We start from the raw sequence: 14,526 nt of genomic DNA, 5'->3' as shown, positions 1-14,526 counted from the left end.
CCAGCAATGGCAGGTGTAGGTTTGGGCGACATGGACACCTGTCCAGGACCGCATCTTCCCAAGGGGACAAAAAAGGGGTTAGCCCAGGGTGCAATACAAGCCAGATCAAGTTCCATAGAGTGTTGAGTCTTTAGAGGCAAATATCAGTTCAAATCCTGAGTCAAGTCACAAGTCAGGACAGGCAAATGTCAAGTCAAGTCTCAAGTCAGTACAGCTGTGTCTCAAATCAAGTGTCATGTATGTCCAGGAAAATATCAAGTCCTGAGTCAAGTCCTGAGTCAGGACAGGCAAGTTTCAAGTCAAGTCTCGTAGAGTGTTGAGTCTTTAGAGGCAAATATCAATTCAAATCCTGAGTCAAGTCCCAAGTTAGTACAGATGTGTCTCAAAACAAGTGTTGAATATGTACAGGAAGTCCTGAGTCGAGTTCTGAGTCAGGGCAGACAAGTGTCAAATGAAGTCTCAAAGCGTGTTGAATCTGTAGAGGCAAAAATCAATTCACATTCTGAGTCAAGTCCCAAGTCAGGACAAGCAAATGTCAAGTCAAGTCTCAAGCCAGAACAGCTGTGTCTCAAATCGAGTGTCGAATCTGTAGAGGAAAATATCAAGGCAAGTCCTGTTTCAAGTCACAAGTCAGGACAGGCAAGTTTCAAGTCAAGTCTCATAGAGTGTTAAGCCTTTAGAGGTAAATATCAAATATCAAGTCTCAAGTCAAGTCCTGAGCCAGTACAGGCTTATGTCAAGCTGAGTCCCAAGTCAGTACAGGGATCCAGTATCAAGACAAGTCCTAAGTCTATGCAGAAAAATATCAATAGTAGGTCCTGAGTCGAGTCCTGAGTTGAGGCAGGCAAGTGTCAAGTCAAGTCCGAACCAGGCCAGCATGCATTCTAAATGTAATTTGAACACTGGAAATGTCAATGGTAATAGAACAAACATGAAACTATTTTTATTACCCTGTTTATGCCTTCCGAAATTAAATAAATAAACAGACATTTTTTCATGAGGCTGCTGTTAAAGGTCTGCATAAAATATACTTCTATAACAGTACACAGCATGGCCAAGCTATTTGTGCTTTAAATCTGAATGCACGCGCATGCGCCATCTAACTTGCAGTGACTAGTCCACGTCGCTGGAATTTACTGTTCAGTTGGGACGTACATTCGTCCTTCCTGCCTCGTTTTTTTTTCCTGGAGAAAATGAACCTCCTTCAAGAAGTAGGTCTAATTCCACAGCAGTGGCTTTTCGAATCCAGGAGAATCCATTTGTTTCCTTCCTTTTTTTTTTTTTTTTTTTTTTTTTTTGTTCTCTACCTCCTTTCCTCTGCCTCTTCACTCTCACCTCAGGTCACGGGAACTTTTAATAAGAAAAAGGCGTTTTAGCAGAGAACACGGGTGGCATAAAATGGGAACGAGTGAGGCCCATTTGGCTGTAACGTGGTAATGAAACATTAATGCGCGGAGATGTTACCTGTCGAGAGCCATGGTGTTGTTTTATTATTATTTTAATAATTCCACCATCCAGACGTCTCCACACTCAAATAACTCGAAATATATGGACTTTTCTCCTCTCCCCCCCTTCCAAATGCACTTAAACGACTCGCATCATCTCACACTCATCAATATTCATCCCCCACCTCCTCCCCTTCTCTATTATTTTCCCTTTTTGTGCTGTAGAGCTCCTTCCTCCTTCTCGCTCACACACGCCCTCTCATCCTTCCCCCTCTGGTCTACCAGATGTATCATTTTGGCCTAATGAACCAGTGTTTACCACTACAGATCCTTCTCTCATTACCAACAAATACACCGTAGGTGCTTATTCGCCGTATGTCCTCTCATTTGTCAGCATATTAAAAAAGATAATGTTCAGTTCAGTGGCTCTACAATTAAGCGCTACTCAAATAGTTTTGGGTGCAAGAGTTGCTTCATAATTACCACTAGAGTAACGATGCGTATGCACAAGTAGACTCACCTCGGAAGTCAAGGAAATTTTCACTGAGTATAAACAGTAAGTATTAGTGATCATATTAATAGTAACAATAATAAAGATAGCATAGTTTTAACATTGTACCGAAAACACTAATTATTCCCAAGTCTTACTGGACAGTGCTGCAGTCCTCTCCTTGTGTCCTCCCAGTGCTGTCAGTGCTGTCAGCAAGCCGAAGAGACTGTAGCCGGTCAGCTTTTAGCCTTGTCCCCACTTGCTTCCCCAGATCTGGCTTTATGGAGTCTTACCTGTAAAAAATAAATAAATAAATAAATAAAAAACAAAAAGACATTGGCTGGTGTTAGCTTATAGCCTAGTGCAGATACCCTGCTTTTTTTTTTGGGCCAGGTTCGAGCTCCCATTTTATGGACACTTTTATGGAAAAAGGGTCACAAGGCCTGGTTCATGTAGCAACCCATATTCTACTTCATAACTAGTGTGGAGGTGATGAGCTGCTCTACAGTATCAACACCACCATATTCTCCTAAAGTCGAGGTCATGTTTTACTGGTTTACCAGCTTTGAAAGAGTGGGTTGGGTTTATGTAAATTTTGTGGGTGTAAACACAGTGAGTGGAGACTGTTACATAAAAGTTTTGTTGTTTTGGAATGGGCCTGTTTGCAAGCTATACATTTTGAAGGAGGAACAACAGTGTGTGAGGTAGGGCTGCCGGGATTAGTCAGCGTAATTGATAATGTTGATGCCAAAAAAAAAAAAAAAAAAGACATCAATACTTTAAACCAACAATGTTTTATTATTATTATTATTATCATTATTTAATGAATTTAGCTTCAGATTTAGGAAATGTAATGCATGACTACAGTTTATGGCTCCAGTCATGGTTAACTATATTTAAAGCTACCAAAAAAACTTAAAAGTTTCTAAAGACCCAAGTCGTTGAGCGCTATGGGAGTGCTTAAGATTAGAACGACACCAAAAGGTGGTTTTACGCTAAGCAAAGCGTTGATGGCCTACCACAGCAGCACCAGCGCGATGCACATTCATCTGAGCGGAAAACACGAAGGTGCTGCTCTGCTATTCGGCTGCTAAAAGCAACAAAACCACAGACAGCCTGCGTAGTCATGTTTAGCAGCCATTAGCAAGGAGGCTTGATGGCTCCGTTTTCCCTTTAGTTGCAAAATACACTCATTACACGACACGTCTGCCTGCTACGACCCTGGAATGACCACTGAACAATGCAATGTACACAATCCATGTACTTTGGCCTTCTTTGGGCTTGACAGGATGGGAACTTCTCTACATATTTTACTTCTGCAATTCATTTTAATACATTTTGGGAACGCTGCCATAATGTCACGCCCTCTGCCTCTCCTGCTGCCTCTATAGACTCTACAAACTCCACTTCCCAGTCGGACATCACCACCATGGCGGTCCCCTTTCCACTCATCATAATCAGATCTCTCACTCAGTCTCCAGAGTTCTGATCAGTATCAGTAGTTTCATATTAACCCGATTGTACTTGTTTGGTTGTCACTTGTGTGAGGTATTGCCAACCTCTCTGTTGTGTACTGAGCGGGCCTTCTCGTATTGCTTCTTGTGTATGACCCTGTTAGCTTGCTGTGTTTTGCCTCCCTGGTTTATCTCTTTGGCTTGTTAGCGTGACTATTCTTCTGGTTATGCCCTTGTCTGTTACGTTAGCCACGGTTTGCGCCTTTGCACCATTGTTACACTGCCTGGTCTTTTTGAAACGAAGGCATTGTATTACAGCTCTCTGGTTGGTTTGCCCAGCACAACACGAATATAATAGATACCAAAAAGACCGCCAAAGAATAGCTCCATTAGTTTACACAGAAGTCCCTGTAGTTACTGAATAATATGACTTAGTGTGTAATAAGCCTTACTGCGAGAAACTAGCCGATAGGATAACCCCTTAAAAAGCCTATGGCCTTTCTGCTTCAATCACCAAAGAATAACCCCATCAGTTTGCATAGACGTCCCTGTAGTTACTGAATTTCACACTAAGATGTGTTATAAGTCTTTCTGCGGGGTGTAGTAAGGGGTTAATCTATAGAAAAACAGTCATCAGTGGAAGCCCTAGTTTGAAGTTTCATGCATCGAACTCAAACTATTCAACCAATGTCGAGAGCCATGGCTTTTTAGGGAACCTTTAAACAAGTTCAATGTTGCGTCGGTAATCCACCTGTATTTCCCATAGCAACATCATCTAAGACGTCTCACAGTAATCAGACAGCAGTTACAAGCAAGATTGCTTGTTTGGTATCATAAAGGTAACTGTTGTTTTAATGCCAAATGTGTTTGATTACTGATTTGCGTAAATACGTCACGAAATTTCCTCCTATATCATTTTAATCTCCCTCCTGGTGGCTGGAATACAGCACAGTTTTGAAAAGTGTAAATGACTCCCAGTGAGAGACAGCCTTTAGGTAGACCTCCAAAGTAAGCAATCAAGCTTACTTTGTTTTTTTGTGTTTTTTTTTTTATGAACAATTTCATCAGAAATGATTTGATGTAAATAATACATAGTTCAATAATACACAGCCTCTTTTCACTGATCCTATTGATCTGCTGCAGATGGTTTTATGTATTTAGGCTGGAAAGCTCATGTAGTTCCAACTGCAAACAACTGTATGCATGTACTTCACCATGCCTGCGTTTTACGAGTACAGGTACAACGAGCCCCTTTACAGTTAGCCCCGCCTTCTTTTTGGGCTAAGTGGTAATGTGTGCACTTATCCCGCTTTCAACTTTTCAGTGAGGTGACTGGAGTGAGATTTCAAGGTGGTTGGAGTGAGAATGGAGTGAGACTGGTCGAGATTCTGCATGCACAAGTGCTTAAACAGTGCTTAAAACACTAATCTGTCAGTAGCAGTCTTTAGCAGCAGATCCTGCTGGTCTACACTGAAGTAGCCCTCAAACAGTCCTCAGGGACTCTTCCAAATGGTCCACATTTGCACTCTGTGCGAGCTCCAAACACACCAAAAACCAGCCATTAAGCCATTAACACTGAATATCGGGTCAAACTGGGAAAGAAACAAGCAGTTATCTGCTCAAGTTAAAGGCAGTTGGACTCCACAGCGATCCAGACAAATTACTAAAGAACCAACGATCCATGGACATCGATGTGTAGCCAGGAACGTCCAGCTAACTGAGGCTCGGGTCACACCTGTTTAAAGGATAAAGCCTCATATCTGAGAGCATGAGTCGAGTAAATGGCCCTAGGAGTGTTTTCATCCAGGTTTGCTTGCTCTCCCTTTTAATGGAACTTATGACTATGACTATTTGCACACTTGCACACCTGTACAGATGTTCTTTTCTTTTCTGTAAATATATCTTTCAGATCTTTCAGCTCTTTATTACCTTGATTACCTTTAGTACTTTCTACTTTTTTTAATTTATCCCCTACCCTATTTATTGTTTAGTGTCATTTTCCTTTAGTTTAAGACTGTGTTCTGTGTTTCTTTGTTACTTGTCATGCGTGTTGCTCTCACCAAGACAAATTCCTTGTATGGGTAACATACTTGGTGAAATAAAGAGATTCTGATTCTGATTCTGATTCTGATACAGTGGGCTTGATTTTTTTCCCCACCTGTTTTCAGAGCGTTACTTCACTAAACAGTGAGTTCCTACACATTTCGGGCCCTGGATGCCAGCCGTTTTTGTGAACTGCAGCAATCCGTACCTTATCTTTTTGTGCAAACAGTTGCACAACAGCTCAATCTCGTTTTTGTGCTTCGCACCATTCACACTGAACGCTAATGCTGCACTCAGTGGCCGTGGCTGCCAGTGACGTCATGTGCATACATTAGTTGGATTAGCTTTCAAGCTAGGACCCTTACTATACAGACTAACCAGTCATTTTGAGTTGTTTAAATTGTTGTTTCTTTAAACGGTACATTTACTCTAAGAGTTTCAGCTCTCCCTCTGGAGGCTTTTTAAAGGTGTTTTCTACCCCAGAGCCAGAAGCGCTTGCTCTGAGCTTTTGGGACATTTGGTCAAGTGTGAAAGCTGTTTTTCGAGCTCTGTAGCGGTGCAGAGAACCTATTCCTGGTCCTGCTGAAATTATGAAGTGGTCTTGAGTTCACTTTCAGCGGAATCTGCTGCAGGCGTGGAAGCTGTCCGCTCCCTGCACCACGTGTGGGGTTGCGTGATTGGTTCATATTGTCACGTGACTGCTTGGACTTATCGTTCGCATGGCTACAAACTGTACTGCACTGTAAGACGCCATGACTCCCAAAAGCATGTTCTTTGATAATGAGTAGGAGCCAAGAATCTTGCGTATTAAGTACAGGTGTGAAAGCACCCTTAAACTAAGGGTGTGTTTGCACTTGTCAGCTTTGGTTAGATTAAGACAAACCCTTGTGCGATTGCTTGGCTAATTAGCATTGACCACAACACAGTTTTCATACTTTAAGTCCTATTTCTGAGACAAACAGCACATCACCAACAGACCACCAACTTTCCCTGTGCCACTGTCCGGGAGCCGAGGAGCTCAAAGGAGCTCAAATCAACCGATCTAGGAATCTAAAGTCAGGGAAGCAAGCTGAACTCCATGCTAGGCCAAAGGTTAACGTTAGCTGACCTGCTCCCTCAAATATAAGCTGGTCTACCCAGACTTAGCCTAGAGCCAACCATAGCTCGAAAGGAAGCCAGATCTGGGGAAACAAAAGCAAGTCCTCGCCGATTGCTAGGCTACAGTCTCTTCAGTGAAGTACCCATGAGCCCAAACCATGATGATTACCGTGCTAAAAAAACAAAGCTATCCTGAGTCATGCTACGCTACGCTATGGTATGCCCTGCTATCACAGTGATGTAAGTCAGCCAATTAGAGCAGAAGTCATCAAGTTATTCTCAAGCCCACCATAAAAGGACAAGCAGTGCGTTTCATTGGGAGGCAAAATAACAGGGTTGTAAATAGGCAGACATCTAAACGTACTTACTATTTATACATCAAACTACAACTTCAAACACTGAATAAATGCATTCTACTGCACTTCTGAAGCCTCAAGATTCGAGAAACTACTTGTGAACTTCTCTACTTTAGCGGTTTCCTCCATTGTTTGTGAGCTTTGCGGAGTCTGCTGTGTGCTGGAGTCTGGAGAGAGTCTAGCAGTGTGTGTCTAGCCTGCTTTAGCTGGATGCGCTACCGGAATTGCTTCTCGCTTTCCAGCGTTCCGAACGAGGGAGATAAACGCATCTGAAGCGGCGGAAGGCTTTGAGGTACGTGTGTGAATGCCGCGTTTTCCTGACTAGTTCCAGTCAGCTTCATACAGAAGCCCTCTCTCTCTCTTTCTCTCTGCCTTGTCTTTTGATGAAGTGCTCTACCACGTCTCAGTCAGAGTCAAAACTCCTTATCAGAGCCGGCGTCTTTTCTCCCCCCCCCCCAAAAAAAAACGAACTAAAAACCCATACACCTGCAAGTTCATCCTCAGTGCACTCTCTCCCTTCCACTGCGCTGCCTCTCGCGCATGTAAACGCTGCCTATTTTAATTTGGTGTATTCTACAAAATGGACTAAATATAAATGGCCTATTTTTCCCGAGCTCCCGTCTCCGCCGCCAACCACGTACGTCCAATCGCTCTGCTTCACGCGCTCGCTTTGTGTTTCTTCGCACTTCGTCTGATCTCGCGGCCCCCCTCGTGCGCCGGCAGGTCGGGCCGCCGCCGGCGCTTTTCATTCAATTACGGCCCGTGTTGTTGTTATTGTCCCCACTAATAATAGAGCACCTCCGTCTTCCCTGTCATGAGAGGAACCATCAATACTGGCCTTCCCTCATCTCCATGTCAGCTATAGGCCGCGTTATTACCAGAAGGAGAAGGAGGAGGGCGAGGCACATCCAAAAAGATAGTGACGAGGAAGAGCGAGAGAGAGAGAGCGGGGGAGATGGATGAAGAGCCTGGGGTGGAGACGAAAGAGAGAAGGATGAGATGCCAAGCACTGTGGGGCGTCGGGATGTGTGTGCGCTTAGGGTTGTTCAAAAGTTTGGAATCACTGTTTTTAATAATACAAAAGTAAAATTAGCATGAAAAAGTGTTATATTTTTTATTTTTCCCCCCCAATATGGTCCTACCAATTAACCCACCCGTTCGTAGCTGCCCCTAGCATTAGCAATGCTCCCAACAGTAATCCTCCCATACATGCACAGAAATCCAGCCGCCACCTCTCATCAAACTGCCACCGATGCGGCACCGCCGGGCAGCGGACATGCTCAAATAAAAATGCCAGGTCCTCAGCTCCACCGCACCAGCTAACAGACATCTGTGCCACCCAACATTGCTTAAGAGTGATGAGAGAAAATAGCGCCATCTACCCACCCGGAAAGAGAGCGCGGCCGGTTGTGCAGTCTCTGACTCCGGCCGCTGATGGCATAGCGGCATGGCTCGGGTTTCGAACTCACGACCCCCAAGCCATTATTATTCTTAATACAATCTACCTACACATCTTTCAAAGAGACACCTGCACAAATATGACCTTCATGGAAAGGTCATCAAAACAAAACCTTGTTTCCCCCCCCCGAGCCTTTTTATCTGATGTCTTGAGATGCTGCACAGTTGGGATGGTGTTCTCAGGCTTGCAAGCTTCCTCCTTTTTCCTCCAAACATAGGTCTTTGTCCCTGTGTGCATTTGCAAACTTTAATCTGGCTTTTTTATGTTTCTTTTGGAGTAATGGCTTCTTCCTGGCAGAGTGGCCTTTCAGCCCATGTGGATACAGTACTAGTTTTACTGTGAATAATGACACACTCTTACCAGCTTCAGACAGCATCTTCACAAGGTCTTTTGCTTTTGTTCTTGGGTTGATTTGGGCACATTCTGGGCTCCTTCCTGAGTGGTATGATGACTGGACATTCCCATCTTGTTTGTAGTTGCGTATAATTGTTTATACAGATGAACGAGGCACCTTCAGGCATCTGGAAATTGCACCCAAGGTTAAGCCAGACTCCACAATTCTCTTTCTGATCTCTTGGCCAATTCCTTTCAACTTCTCCATGATTTTACACAAAGAAGCAGTGTGTTTCAGGTGTGCCTTAAAATACATCCACAGGTGTGTCTCTAATCAGATGTTGCCAATAAACCTATCAGAAGCTTCCAAAGACATGACATCATCATATGGGCTGTCCCAAATTGTTTAAAGGCATAGTAATCTTAGTGTATTTAAACTTTTGACTTTGAAGAAAGTAATAAAGCTTGCCTTCAAAACTTCCCTCTCTCATTATTCTGGCATTTAGCAAATAGAAATCATTTTGGTAATCCTAATTGACCTAAAACAGGAAAAGTTTATTCTGATTTCATGTCGGACAGTGAGAAAAAATGCTTATGTTTCATTTTAGATATGATAGATTTAGTGTATGTAAACTTCTGGTTTCAACTGTACATACGTTTGAAAACCTGTGGATAGACTTGGAAAAAGACCTGTGAGGCCACATGTTTTCATCCAATGACCCTAGTGACTGTATTTACCTTCACAAATGAGTGTATACTGTAAATATGGATTATATGCCATAGAGTACAGTTTCCTGGAACAGATTAGGCCTAGAACTGGATTGACAGTGTCCAATATCTATTGTCAAAGGCTTAAGCTGAGAGCGCCAAAGCTCAGTTCCCGCTCCACACTCGATAACCTTGTGTTCTGTCATCTGTCGTGCAGCAGCCTCAGCAGCTGGACCTGCTGGAGAACTACATCCACAACTGGGTATTCTCAGAGAGAGCCACAGAGCAGCCATCACTGTAAGATACGTGACTGTACATGACAGCTTCTGAGAGACAGTGGGTGACAGTGTGCTCCCAGAGTTCCTCTGTATTTCCTTTCTAAAAGATCTTTGTTGTTGTCAGAAAGACTTGTGTCTGACATTTGCAGTCATGCTCTGAAGTCTAGATGGCTAAATTGGAAAAGTATTGGATACAATTTTATTTTCTTGTAGGCAGCAGTAGCCTCAGATGCTCGGCCCACAGAGTACCTGATGTGTTTTATGGCAAAATAGCCACAAGTATTAGAATTACTGACATCAGGGTTGTGCTTGGTCACTCAAACACTCGCTTAACCATTTGAGCTGCCGAGCACTTGAGTACTGAGACCACTATTCAAGTATTTACTGCAATACTGCAGTATTCAGTCAAAGTTCCATCACTGGTAGAAAGAGAAAATATACAAGCTAGCGATTCAGTCATATGTTTTAGTGTTTGAACAGTAATTTATACATATTTTAACCGTCTATGTAAAGTATATTACACTTTGTTACTAAGAAACACAAGTGCTTTAACATGAGGACATCACCAAGGACACATGTTTAAGGACATTACTGAAAAGATGTCAGTAGCACAACCAGAGAATAGGCTAACAGCTCTAGCAGACATTAGAGACACCAAATATTAACTACTCTAGCTGACCAATAACAGCTCTAGCTGACCAATAACAGCTCTAGCTGACGTTAGAGGCACCAGATATTAACAACTCTAGCTGACCAATAACAGCTCTAGCTGACCAATAACAGCTCTAGCTGACGTTAAAGGCACCAGATATTAACTACTCTAGCTGACCAATAACAGCTCTAGCTGACCAATAACAGCTCTAGCAGACGTTAAAGGCACCAGATATTAACTACTCTAGCTGACCTATAACAGCTCTAGCTGACCAATAACAGCTCTAGCTGACGTTAGAGGCACCAGATATTAACGACTCTAGCTGACCAATAACAGCTCTAGCTGACCAATAACAGCTCTAGCAGACGTTAAAGGCACCAGATATTAACTACTCTAGCTGACCAATAACAGCTCTAGCTGACCAATAACAGCTCTAGCTGACCAATAACAGCTCTATCAGACGTTAGAGGCTCCAGATATTAACTACTCTAGCTGACCAATGACAGCTCTAGCTGACCAATAACAGCTCTAGCAGACGTTAAAGGCACCAGATATTAACTACTCTAGCTGACCAATAACAGCTCTAGCTGACCAATAACAGCTCTAGCAGATGTTAGAGGCACCAGATATTAACTACCAGATATTGACTACACTAGCTGACGTTAGCTATATGCTTACTACTCTAGCTGATGTTAGAAGCACCAGATATTAAGCCCTTTGGCCGTATAAGGTGGATACGTCTTTACTGTTACACCACCCAACTCTAGTACAGTACGATGAGGTTTTACAGTAATATTTGTTGTACTTCCAATACAAGGGGTAGTTATGCTGGTTGTAAGCAAGTCACAGTAAAATAAGCTGCGTAATCTGTTCAGTCACTTCTTTGTACATGCAGTGTCGTACTCAAAATGCGTAAGCCTATGAAGAAACCTTGAATGAGTCGAATGAAGAAGGAACAGAGGCTGAGAGGAAGATGGATAGACAAAGAAATAGAGAGAGAGAGAGGGAGACAGAGAGTAGTACAGACAGAGCGAAGGCCCCTAAAGGCTCTTGTTGCATTTGGAATCCTCGACGCACACTGACATGGATGTAATTGGTGGAAACTAGCTGGAGAGGAGGCAATGACCAGTTTTGATGTGAGGCCAAAGTGGTTCTTTCTGCATCTCCGCTAGTCAACCCCTCCCATCCTTCTTTCCATCCCTCAACTTCTCTCTCTTTTTACCCCCCCACCCTTCAACTTACAAATCCCCTTCTTTTGTTCATGCGCTCCTCAGAGCCTGCAGGGCTGTGGTGGGTGAATCCTCCAATCCTCCCGCGTCACACACACATACACACGCTCCTCTGTCTGGCTCCGGAGCCACCGTCTGAGTTAACTCTCTGCGTGCCGGACACAAAGACGAACTCCCGCTTTAATCGCTTCTCTGCTGGTCATGCTGGGCCACGCAGACAGCGATGCCGCTGCTAGCCAACGTTGGCAGGTGGCCTATGGTGCAGTTGAGATTAATCTGTGTGAAAGTGAATGCTTCGTAGCGTGTGGCCGCGGCGGGGGGAACGGCAACCACCGACACCCTGTAATCACATTCCTAAACCTCTCGCGGCAAAACACAAGCAACGGAACCCGAAGCCTAGGTCTGACGCCTCCATTTAATGGATGTATAAACACTACACTTGTATCGGAAACCGTCTCCCTTAGGCAATGGGAACATAAAATCAGCACGGTTTTCCCCTTACCTTCAACATTATTGATTTGCCAAGACTGTGTCTGAAGTTTTACAGGGGAGTTACAAGACTTGGGTAGCTTGGGAAACTTTTATTTGGAGCATTTCGGGACCTTTTGGAGCCTTTCTATTGGTTCCTTAGTGAAACATGTCATGCTGGCTGCCATCAGCAGCTGGAGCCTGAGAGCACAATTGGCCATGCTCTCTCTGGGTGAGATGTTGTTGAATGATGAGCGAATTCTTACAGACAAAGCTTACATTTAAGTTTGTTAGGATTTTTCTATAAAAACGCCTCCATACGTGGTGTTGCATTGGCGGAAGTTGGTGAAAACAGCTAGTGGCTGGTTGCACATGCGTCAGACTTCTATTTTGACATGGCCTGCTTGTTAGTTTGCATTAAGACCTTTTCTTAAACATTGTTACTGTTAGCCTAGCTTACCATCCCCTTCGCTTCAGCTTCTCAGCCTTAGCTCGTCTCAACAATGAACCACCAGCGGATGCTGTCCCATGAATTTTCTTTTAGCAAGCACACTCAATATTCAGCCCTGCTAGAACATAAGCATACTGATGAGTCGGCACGTCAACCCTACCAAATTCACACTATTAAGATTAGTATACAGTTTCTACCCTATAGTATTAGCATGTAGTACGCAACCAGGACGCAGCCTCACTTCTCACTTCTCTATTAGCCTCGTAGCTCCAACACAACACCGAAGACGCAAACTCCAGACACTGAGTAACGACTGATAACAGCTTTCGTCCAGGATGGACAGCGTGACTCGTAATCGGCCGTGCAAGAGTTAACAGCTGCTGTGATTTTTAACATTCAATTACCTTTGCTCCACACATCTCCCCTAAGCTGCGCAAGAGGCCTGCAGCCAGCGTCGGCGGCATGTGCCTTGCATACCAAAGAGAAGCTAGCGTGTCGTTAAATGCCCGCTGCCGGGGTGACTCGTAGAAAGTCTAGAGAGGTGGGGAAATTACTGTACCGATGTTGGAGAGCGCAGAGCCTTCTGTGCTCCACTGCTGGAGTTCATTTGCTTCCACATGCATATTCCATGAGCACGGCGAAGTTCACGACTAAGCAGATTGATTGAAGAGCCACGTTCATTTATGAAGGCGCGAGGAAGAGTCAAGGAAGGGGAATGGGGAGGAAAGTTCAATTTGAGAGCAAGGCCCCTTAGCCTGACTCAGGGGGGGAAAGCTTGAATATAAATATGGGTGTGAAAAAGGGAGAGAAGGTTTTCATGTGAATCAATTCATTAACAAATGCTGGACACAAGAATTCCATGGCCTCCGTAGGAGAGGGAAAGGAAAGAAAATCCGGACATGACAGAAAAATGAGAGAGAAGGGAGTGCTGTAGTTTCAGTACCCCTACAATCGGGGTACTGAGACGTCACCCCGATTGTAGTCTGTGGTGATTGGCTCTAGCCTGCAGATGTATCTGTCAGTTGGAGAGAGTCGAGGAGTGTTTGAGGGGCGAACACTCCGATTTTTGGTCTCCCAATCTCATTTCCGACCACTCAAAGCATAGCAAGCGTCTGAGTGTACTCTAGTAATGTATACTGGTCAGCGACTCAATCTGAAAGGGTGATGCAGCAGTACAATTAGAGCGCCAGAATGTAGCTGGTGGTGCAAACAGGCAAAATGACAGAAAGTCACTGTCCAAATACTTACGGACCAGCTGGGTTCAGCGGGTCATAGTAAGCCCACTATTTTAGCCCCGACTACACCACTGCTGTAGAAGAGCGCAGCAGCTCCAGTGAATACGCCACAGATCTACGCATCTTTAGCCAAACCGCACACATCCACTTCTTTCCTCATTGCATCAAGGTGAGAGCCAAGTGCAGACCCAATATAACACACACACACTGCAACACCACCATCACCACCGCCGCCGCCGCTACTGCCTTACACACCCAGCAGTAAACCGCCCACGTGCACACGCTCCTGATGCCATCCCCGCATCGGTGTACGTTTCTGAGAAGGCGAATGTTCGCTGCGTGCCATGGAACGAAACCAGGGTTAAAAATACACACGGGCACACGGGATCCCAAAATGGAAAGAGTGGGGGCTAAAAAGGCACCGATTTTCCATTTAGATCCTGCCCCCCAGTTCCCAAGTCCTCAGAGGCCTCGTGGATTAAACTCTTTTGTAAGTCAGGAAAGTTGGTGCCGCCAAGATTTTTAAATGAAGGGGTGGGGTGGAGTGGGGGGGAGGGGGTGGGAGTCTTAATTGGAAAAGGCTTTAGATACTCCTGCTCCTGATTAAAAGGCTCTGTGCCATAGAGAGAGAGACAGAGAGAGGGAGAGAGAGCTAAATGAGAGCAGATAGAGAGGGAGAGAGAGGTGAAGAAGAGGACAAAGAGAGAGAGATGGAAGGAGAGAGCAGAGAGAGGGGCAATTGGAAAGAAAGAGTGAGAAAGGGACGAAAGAAGAGAGAAAGATTAAGTAGAGAAGAGAGAGGGAGAGAGAGAGGGAGAGAGAGAGAG

General features: G+C 44.4%; 1 protein-coding gene across 5 annotated transcripts in view; it reads right to left on the bottom strand.

Moving 5' to 3' along the window:
- The window catches only part of cdh24b (cadherin 24, type 2b), a 248,342-nt gene that overhangs the window by 186,827 nt on the left and 46,989 nt on the right, over positions 1-14,526 (bottom strand). For all 5 annotated transcript variants that reach the window (XM_072688280.1, XM_072688282.1, XM_072688285.1 and 2 more), the window contains one exon: positions 2,094-2,228. The gene's annotated coding sequence lies outside the window, so the exon portion shown is untranslated. The remainder of the gene's footprint in view (positions 1-2,093; positions 2,229-14,526) is intronic.

Source organism: Salminus brasiliensis, chromosome 9, assembly GCF_030463535.1.
Source record: "Salminus brasiliensis chromosome 9, fSalBra1.hap2, whole genome shotgun sequence".
NCBI lineage: Eukaryota > Metazoa > Chordata > Actinopteri > Characiformes > Bryconidae > Salminus > Salminus brasiliensis.
The sequence above is the reverse complement of the archived record's forward strand: the minus strand, read 5'-3'. Positions and strand labels throughout refer to the sequence as shown.